The 12,237-nt window shown below is 33.9% G+C and overlaps 1 protein-coding gene across 9 annotated transcripts in view; it reads right to left on the bottom strand.

Annotated features, from left to right (window-relative positions):
• The window catches only part of ADGRL2 (adhesion G protein-coupled receptor L2), a 181,181-nt gene that overhangs the window by 148,266 nt on the left and 20,678 nt on the right, over positions 1–12,237 (bottom strand). The window lies entirely within an intron of this gene.

The raw sequence follows: 12,237 nt of genomic DNA, 5'->3' as shown, positions 1-12,237 counted from the left end.
AGTTATTCTAGAATAATATATCTGCCTTTCAATGCCATGTATTAGTCATTTTATCAAAGTACTAGCTTTGGTACACAATACCTCCAACAAAATTTCATACATACATACACTTTCTTTGTTTCTAGTGATGGTAACAGCTGTATTATCTACTCTTTTATCCTGTTACCTTGCAAAGTACATTACAGATATAATGAAACAGTTTATTTTTCTATTCAAGGGTGTACAATTTTTAATATATGGTTGTACTTTATATCATAATGGCATTCCAAACACCACATAGCAAACTGTTATTTATCTGACTACTAGTTATTCATAAAGGGAGCAGTTTAATAAAATGATTGCTCTTAACTATTTCATTTTAAACTTTTAGATTTTCATATATCAGTTTTTCTTACAGCAAAACTTAGTAAGATCAAACCCATATCCTTGAGTAGTTTAGTCCATCCACTGGACAAAAATAAAACCGCAGACCATGATGATTATATCTCCAAGGTTGCATCACTATTTTTAAAAAACCAAGGGAGGGATGGCAAAGAATATAAAAACCAAGAGCCAAGTTTAATTCTGACTAGCCCTTAAGGACACCGTTCTTCAAATGCAGAGGATACAAAAACTTCAGAAGTGATTTAATCAGCATTTCTAAGTTCCCAGGATCACGTGAAACCAGATTATTTGCTGGGTTCTACTGAAGTGTTTTACTGCTTTCTGGGGTAGCATGAGGAATCAAAGAGTAAATACCAGCCTTACAATACACATACTATGAAGCCAGTTCCAAAATATATACAGCCTCCTGATCTAGTTTCTGAGGGTAAAGAAATTACAAATTCTTCCTTTAAAGTTTCCCCATGCTATCCTTAACCTGGTGCAAATAAAGAGTTTTTTTAAAGTGGAGCACTGAAATTTACATGAGGTTGTGTATATAACTCAAATCAAGTGAACTCTTACATAATTTAGATGCTATCACTAAAGCATAAAGAAAATTTAGAAAACCAAATTTCCCTAGATAACTTTGAGTTCTCTATTTCACATTATCTGAGCTACTCTGCATTTGCTACATTCTTAATGCATCATATGTGATTCTATTAGTAGGTCACTATATTCTGCTATCACTTCCCTACAATGTAACTTCAATGGAAAAGGGGTCAGATGCTAAATGGTTTGGAACACTTATGCTACAAAGTCACTATCTTGCTTCACCAACAAACACACAGAAAGAAGGTAAAAAATTAATCTGAAGTCATTATCTAGTGTTTAAATATAAAGACCCATAAAACCACAAAAGGAACTGGCAAGATATTTTTGTCATAAGAAGTTTATTTTATCATGCCTATAGTTTCTGAGATAAAACTGCTTCCATATACACCTCCATGATCCATAATCAGCGCAGCTTTTTTAGCTCCCTCTGAAACCTGTGAAGACAATTAGGTATCATAATGAGGGAATCAGAATTGGCATTACCAAGTTCTAAGAACGCCTCAGATGTTCTTAGAAATAAAACAAAAACAAAGGGAAAAGCAAGCTTCCTCCTCTGCATGCCAAAAATATAAAAAGAAGAATGATACATCAAAAATTAATCTGACAGAGGAGACACATGGCACACAACCCTGAAAAACTGGCTGGCTCTCTATTCATTTTTCACTCTGAGCTCCCAAAGACTATTCAAAAGACGAAACCAAATGTAAACCTTCCATTTACAACTGCTGTGCAAAGTACCTGCCTTGAAACTGCAAGCTATTTTATATAAAGCACAGAGCGAAGTCAGATAATTTCATGGCCTGTCATATCAAAAAGGCTAATCAGTGAACAATTTCTTACTTCCCACAGACTGGTCAATGATTGGCTCAAGCAATTAGAATAATTTTAATCTGTGGAAGAGGTGCATTAATTTTACTTGTAGTAATTAAGTCAGACTTTGGAATGCTCCCGATTTAAGCAAAGAATCCTGACTACCCAGGTTTTGGTTGTAATGGGTACTCTCATTTCAATGAACTAATGCATACAGGCTGCGTGCCCACATGCACAACCCTTGAACACATTTCCACTTTCTTAAAGCGATCCAAGATCGGTCTGTCTTTGGTCATCCGCTATTTGAAAGAGTCCTTGTTTGTGGGAAGAAAGAGAAGGAAGAAATCAGGGACTGACGACTGCCTCTTAAGAAACAGCTGCCAAGATAGGAAAACCTCTGTTAGTGAAGGGAAAAGGAGGAGGAAACCACACAACCCAGACCTATTTTGTGGTCTCTGGCCAGGATAGAATATTTTATGAACTGATTTTAACTATACGCTGTAGTCAACTATGAGACTTAGTATAAATGATTGTTTCTAACAAACAGAAAGAGATTCTGGAATGTAATAAAATCATGGCTTCTTTCGCCCAGATAAAGCTTAAGTCCATCCATCTGTCTATGCAATGAGTAAAAGAATATCAAATTTATTTTTCTCATTCTACTATCTACATCCAATCACTTCACATCAAATAAAATTATTTTCTAAAGTTCAAGTTTTAAATGCAATTTTGAAAACAGTCAAAAGATTTTACTGCTGTGATCCAAATTAAAAACAACCTTCCATTAAAAAATTTAATGAAAACTGAAATACTTAGCAGACCATAATCAGCTAAGGATAGAATGAATAAATAATCAAACATGGTGAAACTAATCCCAAGAAAACATTACTCCTAAATCAAACTGGAGCCACAAGACACTCACTGGCATAGATGTAGCCAACAGACTCTATATAACTACCTGCAAAATGAAGCTCAGTAAAAGTGTCTCACAATGCAAAACAAGAACAAAAACATGGAACAAAACCAGAAAAGGGCTATTAAACTTTCTTTCAACAAACAGAAAAGATTAAGTGATTCCCCATATTAAAAACCAGTTTGTCCTTAGATTTTTAGAAAAACTCTTCCCAAGAACTTCAGGGAAAAATTGGGAGGGTAAAGGCACAGATGAAACCCCACATAATGCTAAGTAACAGTTCATTGCTTAATAAAAACTGAAACAGAACACTTTTACTAAAAACTACAAATGACTATTTCTTTTCTTATCCTTCAAATAAGGGGATTCAAACTATTTCATCCTAACCTTGTTTCTGTAACCACCTGCCGTTGTCTACCAAACCTCTGTCAAGATTTTTTTTTTTAGAGTAAGTATCCTATTACTCTGTCATGTAAAAAGTCAATTAATGCATCATTAATACTAAACCTTCCAAAGCTGAACAACGACTTCCAGGAACATGCCTCAGCATTGTTTATATCCCAACAGTCCTCAATGTTTTATACACTACTTACAATATACAGTTAGATGTAGCCTTTCAGACAGTAACCTGCTTATATTTATTAGTTGCATTAAACATCCCATGCCTTAAACTGTCAGCAAAATTAAGAAACCATTACTAATCAGTTTTAATATTTGTGTATTTATGTTACATTACTAAGAAATCACATTTAACCTTATATATGATGATATCTGTCTAGCAAAAATAGAAAAAAAATAAAACCCATTTGAAAAGCATCAATGAAAGAAGTAGGATACAGCATGCTTCAAATTAATGAGAAAAAGATAATTTAATTTTTTCTAAAAATGGTTAACTGAGTTGATGTTCTACTAAGTGCAAAGACACTAAAATTCATATCTAAAGCTTTATCTTTGATTTCTACTCATGGACACTGAACTACTGTGAATACCGGATATTACACCCAAACAACCATAAGTATAAGAACCGGAAAGGCAAAGAGCTATATTAAGGAGGAAACCTACCAAAGTTACCCATCCTTGTTACTATGCACTAATGCTGTATAAAATGAAACATTCACGCTTTGTGCAAGCCTACAATTCTATGCACTGTGTATGTCAATTTTAAATGAGAGCTAAAGACAGCTGTACAAAATCAGTCTTTCTGATCTAATTTGTGCTATAAAATTATAATCACTATGGGACAGAATTTACTAACTAAAGAAAGCTGCTTTTCTATGTTTTACCAAAACAACAATAGCAACAACAGGATGATACTAACCCCACTCTGCCCCCACTGCAAAGGTTTAGAAAATAAAAAATAAATTGCAAAATTTCCCCTTCTTGTTAACAAGTTGATGTTGAAAACATCAACACCCTTGGGATTTTTCTTTCAGTAAGTTGCCTAAGTAAACCCTTGCTATCACTAATCAGAAAGGCTTTTTTAGCTCCAGACATGCGTTGGAGTTTATTTTCTTTCCCTTCACAAAGATAGGGCTGGGGTTGGAAATGCTAATAGCGATTTTAAAACCACGTGACCAACTACTAGTCGCCACCCTCTTTCTGTTTCATTTCTGCAGATATTGGTATCAAATAGAGAGTACTTTAATTACACCATTTATACTAAAGTCCCCTTAACATTCATTTTTGATCTTACCCTTTATTGAAACTTCTTCATCATTGTGAAGGTATAAATTCTCCTGTGAGAGGACTTAGAGGAGGAGTAGAATGGAGAAGAGTTCAGGAATGCTCCCAGTAAATTATATCTGCTATCTGCTATGATATCTAGGAGTCATGCTGAGCATGCAAAAGAGGCTTGTAGCTGTGGACTCTGGAGGCACAATGAAGGGCAGTCTGCCATTCTCTTCATTAAAATGCTTCCAGTTGAAATAATAAAAACAAATGGCTGTCATTTTCAAACCAACATAGGGGACATTTTATGACTGAACATAAAGCTGCAAATGAAGTTTCAAAAGAAAAGGAAAAAAACGAAGCTACATGCCCAGTTCAAAATATTACCTTATATAACATGAAAGTTGGTGGCATCCCCAACTTTTATATCAAAAAAAATCATAGATCCATTGGTTTAAAATATTTTGTATTTACTGTTAAATTACAATACACCTACAATGTAGAATTTAGTTTTTTTCCCATTTGGGGGAAAGGGCAAGCTATTTTTAAATAGCAGTCCTCTCCAAAGTTAAAACATTTTATTTCTTCTTAACTTTCTAATGGTCTAGAATTCTCGTGCAATATTTTTGAGTTGAATATAAATTATGGGTACCAAGGCCAAAAATATTTCCTGAGTACCTACTGCGCGTGAAATACTGTATCAGACACATATCACTAATCCTTAAAAGGTCAATATCATAAAGGTCAGAAGTCTGAGGTTCAGAAAAGTTAACTCCTTTACTGGAAGTTACTCAGCTAGCAGGCAGCAAAGCTTGAATTCCAATCAAGGCTAATTACAAGGACATTCTTTCTTAGGTGCCAAGTTATTCATTCAGCAAACATTTACTGAGGATCTATTACATGCTGTGTACTGAGGAACCCAAGAGACAAAACTGCTAACCCTCAGGGAGATTACATTCTAGCTAAAAAATAACCCTTTCTAAATAGAAAGCTACAATTGCCTGGCACAGTTAGGTACCTACAAAATGATAAAACTACACAGATAAACTAAATAGTTTACTTATATTATTCATGAAATCTTCACAACAACCTGACGAAATATAAATTATTATCCCCAATTTGCCTTAAAATGAGAATACCTAACCTGTACAAGGACAGTAAACAATAGCAGGGCTGGGATATAAGACCATGTTCTAAAACCACTATTGCCACGAATTAAGTAGTTCAGATAAGCCTACTCACTTTATGTGCTTTATTATCTTTCCTTCTGCAATAAAAAATAGAAATAGAACAAAGTCATTTTGGGATTATGAAAGTGATGAAATACTAAAAAAAATGAGTTGATTTTCAAAATGTTTACATGAGTAAAACTAACATCCCTTAGGTAATGATAGCTAAATGTTAACTTAATTTTTAGTATTTCCGTTTAAGCTATCTTAATTTTATTCATTTACAGTGCTATTTAAAGTGCTCACGATGTTATAAATTAACAATTTATTCCAGATGAATCTTATGAGCCAAAATACCTGAGAAGTTGCTTACAAGTCAAAATTATAAACCTAAGTATTTCCTCAAATATAATTAACAATGAATCTTAAGTCATGGAAAGAACATTTTAATGTCAACTTCTGTGATATTATGGTCTCTTCACTGTTCAGGCAAATAGAGAAGAAAAAATCCAATGTTGCTCATGAGATGCAATCTTATCCTTGGCTCACTACACTGGATCCTTTGTTCATAAATCATTGTTACTAGCCATTCTTTGAATCAATATTCAGATTCCCTCTTGGTCTATATGTACAACCACTAAATGAAATAATAATGACCCAGGATCTGTCATATATTAGATCATCAATATCACCATCAGGAGTTTCTTAAAGGTAATGAGGTAATCTGAGTAAAATATGTCAAATGAACTTAAAAATGAAAAAGTAACTACAAAGAACATATGGTAAGAAGCTGAAAAAAATTTTCTGAAGTATATAGCACATTGCCTTTTGTAATCAATAAATGATAAAACTCAGCTGCAAGCTATGTCAATATATATAGTGTCATCTCAACTTGCAATTCTAAAATAAAATAAATAATATTAACAGTAAAATTGCATGTATGTCAGTTTAGGTCAATGACTAGTGATTACATTCCAGATATTTTTGATATTGAGTACTGAAATGAGTGTTACCTATTCATTTATTATATTTACTTTATATACTGGCCCTGTGTTAGGCTCTAAAGGGATTATAAACAGATGAAGATATGACTGCCACTTTCAAAAAGTTAATAATCTTCTAAGGAGAATTAAATACATAAGAAAATGATTAAGACCCCAAATATGAATTAATAACTGTTAAACTCCCAAAAACGTAGTGATAATAAATATATTTTATACCAAAATAATGAAAGAAAAGAGAAATAAAAGCAGTTTATAGACCTGTGTTTCCCTTGAGATGTGTACTTAGGTCAACCAATATCATCTTAATGACAAGAGCCCAAGACTGAGATGAGGAACACAGTCTAGAATCCTGGTTCAACCTACCACTATGAGCGTTGGGACAAATCACAATCATCTAAGCCTCAAGTTCAGCAACTATATACAAGGATAGGAATACACAATAAATTAACTATTCCATTATTTTCTCAATTATTCCAATAACATGTTTATGGTCCTGATTCCATCTTAAGTAATACTAAAGGAGATTTTTAAGGGTTATTGCAATATGTCTCACTAAAAGCTTGTCTCTTATCAAAATATCTCTCAGCAATTACTTTAAAAATTCAGAGTTTTTAAATTACATCTAAAAGAGTTGCTATTACAAAACACATTTTTTGAAACCTACTTACAGATTACATTACAGATTATTACATCGGCAGCCATAATACAATAACCTGAGACTCATTCAGCTCACATATTTCACACTCCGCCTTTGTGGGAAAACACACATGATCAAACAGCAAGACAACATGCTTTTTCCAGAAAAAGCAAGTTTCTGTGCCTTAGCCCACATTAGTCTCCATTAAGCCCTCCCTACATTCCATACCATACGCTCTGTGTCTACAAGCAAAACTCAAAATAACAGTATTTAATTGAGTGGTAAAGAAAACGTATATATCAATTATTTCTGAAAATTAACTTAATGAACAACATTAGAAATAAAGTTTCAGTTTAAGTGAATGAACAAGAACAGACTCTTACTTCCAGTGTTCGACTGATATTCTATGTGGTCAGCATATCTGATTCCCCTAAAGAGCATTAGAAGACATATGGGAAGGCAAGAAAAATGTTTACAGATATTTAAAAACATAATGGACTGAGTCATTTTTAATGATTGCTAAATGTTAAAAAAAGTTAAAACTTTAGTTCATTAAAAACTTAAACTATAACATGTTTTATGTCTAGTGCTTCTTAACTAGTGACTCATGGAGTGAGAGAGGTATGTGGTTTTTAGAAAAGGGATTTTCAACATTAAAATAATTTTATAACCTCTATTAAAATTTCAAGGACTTCTCTGGTGGCTCAGTTGTTAAGAATCTGCCTGCCAATGCAGGGGACACGGGTTCGAGCCCTGGTCCAGGAAGATCCCACATGCCACACAGCAACTAAGCCCGTGTGCCACAACTACTGAGCCAGCGCTCTAGAGCCCATGAGCCACAACTACTGAGCCTGTGCACAACTACTAAGCCCATGTGCCACAACAACTGAAGCCCGCGTGCCTACAGCCCGTGCTCCACAACAAGAGAAGCTACTGCAGCGAGAAGCCCACGCACTGCAACGAAGAGTAGCCCTTACTCCCCGCAACTAGAGAAAGCCCGCACGCAGCGATGAAGACCCAACACAACCAAAAAAAAACCCCCCAAAAAAGCAATGTTTAATAAAAAGAAACATAGGCTATAAAAAGCTGAGAAAAATTGACTAGAAGCTTGAATTACTTGCCAAGACTCTCTTACTTGGTAAAAGACATGTTATTTTTGTAGTATTTCAGTAATTTTTTATAAATTTTCCAAATCAGAAAACTGATATTTGAGGAAAATATATCCCGCATTGCCACTCCACATATAAAGCAAAAAACTGAGCTTAATAAGAATAACTTCCAAAGATACCAACCAGTAATTCTTCACCTCTCTTAAGCTAAAAACTATCAATAATATCCCATTATGTTTAGAAAAATTAGAAGCAATGAATTATGTAGACTGATACTATACAGCAGAGATCAGGAAACTTTTTTCTGCAGAGGACCAGATAAGTAAATATTTTAGGCTTTAAGGACCGTAGAGCCTCCGTCACAACTATACACTTCTCCCTTTGTAGCATGAAACCCGCCATAGACAACGTGTAATGAATGAGCATGGCTGTGTGTCAATAAACTTTACTGCAAAAATTGCCAGTCAGCCAGTTTACTAACTCCTGCTATAGATTAACCGATACAAGATGGAGATAACTGAATGCAGTTCGGTCAAATAATGAACTGACCAATAACTATCAACATCTACTAGAATATTCAAACCAACTTCAGTCTGTTATTTTAAGAAATTAATTTAAATGTAAATGTAAAAGTAAGTTAACTATGCTGGAATGAGAAAAACAAAATAAAGCAGCATTATACTGACCAAAACAAATTAGTGTTTCAGTGTGTGTATAACAGAGCCATATGTACAGTTTACAGTGCTTGGGGAGAAACTCCAGAAAAGAAAATAAAAGGCATTACCACAGTAACCTATCTTACTACTTTGGCAGGAGAGAATGTAAAACCAATCAAAACAGTAAGTAATGGGAGGCTGAAAAGCAATGAGGTTTGGACAAGACCCCTGAGGTATTCTACCATTAGTATGATGGTTTCAAATAGCTGTTGGTAAAAGTGGCTTCAAACTCGTGAAACTTCTGTCATCACTGCTACTCACCCATATGAAATACTGGATATATCCCAGTCCCACATTGTATTCAAAAGGAAATTACTAAATTCTAATTTGTTGAATTTCTGCTATAAAGCTAAAAATTCTACAAGGCCAGAATCACCAATCTTATCCCCCCAAAATTATGAAGTCACAATAAATGCATACATTTCTGTTAGAACAAAAGAATTTTTAGAGTGTTCCAATTCCTTATATCCAGGCTCTTCCCAATGAATATTTGACTGTTACTATTATAATAAATATTTTTACTTTCTGCAAGCTAATGTTTCCTAAAATTGAATACTCACACTATAACATGCCATAAGAATAATATTTCTAAGCTACAATTAAAAGGTAACCATATTTAAATTACACAAGCTAAACTTTTCTATCTATCTATCTATCTATATAAGACAAAAGAGTGGAAGTTACAAATTTTTAATAAGTGCATTATATTATGGTAGTAATAATCTAGGTGTTTTACTGGAAGTGAAGTGGATTACTGTAAATGAAATTTTAAAATGTCCTTTCCATTTTACAGATAACACAAAATGACTTTTTTCATGTCTCTGGCGATAAGGATAGATTTGCCACGCATTTAAATAGTGCCTTCATACTTCCCACCCTGACTCATGAATTAATAATTTAGTGACATTAATACAAGAAGATAAATGATAAAAAGGTTAAGGCGCATGGGCCAACCATACACACATACTTCTTTGAGCACAGTTAATACTTCTCTGCCAATTACAACTAAAACTTTTTAACTGTTTTCAACAGCATTTTTACAATCTAAGTAGCAGCTTACGTGCACACAATTTCACACAATTCAGGCTTAATAAATTTCCTGCTGGTACCAAACAATCATTCTGGGGGATTAAAGTGCAACATCTGTTAACATTAATAATGTTTTATTTAGTCATATGTATTAATGAAGCCTCTATACCATTATTAGTCTCCTAAAAAATCTTCTAGGCCAAAATACTGATTCAACATGAATTACACATTTATGCTTTACAGTAACAAAGAAATACATTAGTGTGACATGGTAAAATAAAAAAATCACACTCACTATGAAGTAACAGATTTCCTTTGACCCAAGCTTGCTAAGTGTGCATGCAAAGATACATATACACACAAATGAAATTAACTCAGTCTCTAAGTTTTCAAAACCAAAAATCCTCTGGAGCATTATTCATGGTAAGTTTGGATAAAATACAGTCCTGTAAATATAAAACGTATTTCATTTTAAGGTGGTACTCATTCACTCACAGTTTTATCAATTCTTTTTCTGAAATGTTTTAATCCCCTCTCATTCTTTTCATTCATTCTGCCCTAACCTCTTTCTCTCTCAACTTCTGTAAAAATCTCGTGGCTAATTTCTTGCCCTCCATCCAGCTTGCCAACCTCCATTAGACTGCTCTTCCTAATTTCACTCTATGAGACAAAGAAAACACTTGGGGTTGTGACTTAACAAAGGCAGACCTCAGAACTGCTGATTTTCAAATTTTCTCTTAAGTACATATATTATTATCTCCCTGTAGTTTAATTATTACAACAAACCTAGTATCTCTATTTTAACAACAGAGGGACTGGAGGGGCGGTGGTAAAAGGAAAAAGTTAAAAAAAAAAAAAGTGGCAAAAAGCAAACAACAAGAATAGAGCCCCAACAGATCTAACTTCAAAAATAATTCAACCCTCTACTTCTGTCAAACTTATTTGCTCAGTAATTCTGAATATGCCCTTCAAATTCACTTATATTCAAGATTTTTTTTACCCATATAGAAAAAATTCCCCTCCCTTCCACCTACGAAAATTCCATACAGACTTAACAGGTTTAAAAGCCACCTATGACATAAAGCCAACTGGATCACCTCCAAATGAAAAACACCCCTCTTTCCAAAAATTCCTACAGTCATTATCTGTACCATTTGTATAATAGTTATTATTGGGTTGTTTTATAACTCTTCTTCAATTAAGCTTTTAAACTATTTTTTAAACCTCTTTTGTCAAAATTTTCAATATTTATCTTTCTTCAATGCAAGTCCCTTCAAACCAGACCGAAAAAATGTCCAGGATACATACTCAGTTCGAAGCACTGAGGCTGGTACTGCAAGAAATACAATGATGTGGAAGGTAAGGAAATGACACAAGGGCACAAATAACTTTACATAGTACTTAAATGTAATTAAGAAAGTAAGCGCTCCTTATGGACCACAGCTTTTGCTCATCCCTTTAATCGATTCTGATAAGTAGTGTAATATCCTGGTGATTAACAGAGTGAATATACAATAAATAAACCAGTTTTCTGGAAAATTATTATAATTTTCAATGGATTTCTTTTTTGGCTAACATCTAAACTTGGGAATGAACATCCTTTTTTTATTTTCTGTTCTTCCTCTTCAACTATGAAGGTAATTAATTCGATTTTTGTACCTAGGAGGCTTACCCTCACCTTGCAACCTTTCCTGGCATATTTATGCTATTCCTACTACCTGAAATCCCCTCTGCCAACCACTATTCCTTTTCCAAGACTCAGTTGAAGCCGATTACTTGACGATCTAACTCCCTCCTTCCCTCAACCTCCACAGCACACACCACATGAACACTGTCATTTGTGTACAAAATCACAAGTATCTAAAGTATCATTTTCAAAATTATTGTGAGCTAAATGAAAACAGGACCCATGACTTTCACATCTATAACCTCAGTTCTGGGTACCCTTGCATAATGCCTGGCAAATAGCAAATAATAAATGTTTTCAACAAAAAAGAAGGAAGGAAATTAGGTAAATAGAAAGGAGAGAGGGAGGAAGAGGTGAATGAATAAACTGAACTATGGGAAGTAATGTCCATGAATTGAGGGAAAGATGAAGAAAAGTGAATGAATTCAGAAACTGAAGTACAAAACTGAAACACAATTTTTTTAAAAAACTGGAAACAAACGTAGAGATCTCCTAAAATAGGGATTTTCAAGCTTTTTTT

The sequence above is a fragment of the Mesoplodon densirostris genome, chromosome 2 (assembly GCF_025265405.1).
Source record: "Mesoplodon densirostris isolate mMesDen1 chromosome 2, mMesDen1 primary haplotype, whole genome shotgun sequence".
NCBI lineage: Eukaryota > Metazoa > Chordata > Mammalia > Artiodactyla > Ziphiidae > Mesoplodon > Mesoplodon densirostris.
This window is presented reverse-complemented; position numbering and strand designations above follow the sequence as displayed.